The sequence below is a fragment of the Sinocyclocheilus rhinocerous genome, unplaced genomic scaffold (genome assembly GCF_001515625.1).
Source record: "Sinocyclocheilus rhinocerous isolate Xijiao unplaced genomic scaffold, SAMN03320098_v1.1 scaffold3493, whole genome shotgun sequence".
NCBI classification, from domain to species: domain Eukaryota; kingdom Metazoa; phylum Chordata; class Actinopteri; order Cypriniformes; family Cyprinidae; genus Sinocyclocheilus; species Sinocyclocheilus rhinocerous.
Window position 1 is genome coordinate 60,267 of NW_015647951.1, and position 825 is coordinate 61,091.

At 33.9% G+C, this 825-nt stretch overlaps 1 pseudogene; it reads left to right on the forward strand.

The window, feature by feature from the left end:
• The window catches only part of LOC107709404 (endothelin-converting enzyme-like 1), a 53,478-nt pseudogene that overhangs the window by 29,367 nt on the left and 23,286 nt on the right, over positions 1 to 825 (forward strand).

The following is an 825-nucleotide window of genomic DNA, read 5'->3' on the forward strand; positions in this document are numbered from 1 at the left end:
TGTGTGTGTGTGTGTGTGTGTGTGTGTGTTGCGCGCAGGTCTGTCTGTCAGAGGTGTGTGTGTGTGTAAGAGAGAGAGTGACCAAAATGCTGATATGTAATTTTGTTGCAAACAAAGTACTGGTGGTACCATACGGTAATACCGTGAACAATATTCATGTACCATGGTATTTCAAAGTACCATAGTTTAACAAGTCAAGCTGTTGCAAGCAGAATTTGATCAGTTTCTGTGCCAAAGTTGAATTGTGGACTGTGTTCCTATGTATTGCAATGTCCAAAATACTTCATATATTTCAAATATTTAATTGTTGTTTTACAAAACTGCCATGGTGTGCACTGTTAAATACCTAATATGTGCTTTATTTGAGTCATAATCTCATTAATAAGCCTGAATCTATTAGTTCACACCAATTAAAGCCATTTTTAAGGATCTAATGTAGTAGAAATAACTCATATTTTCAATTTTACAGCGTTCAGTGATGGTAATGCCACGGTACTTTGAGATTTACCATGACTCTTTATGATTTCCATATTCGTATACTCATATTCCATATATTCAAAATATGATGAATAAGCCTGAACTGATCTGAATGCATTAGCTCACACCAATGAAAGTCATTTTTAAGTATCTGGTGTAGTAAAAATAACTCATATTTAAACCTTTACAGTGTTTAAATGAAGGAAATACCACAATACTTTGAGATTTACCATGATTACCATATACTTTGTACTTTGATATTTAGCATGATATTGTATGATTTTCTATTCATATGCCATAGTATTTACACAGAATATCCCCCCCCCCCAAAAAAAACTGTGGGGTTAC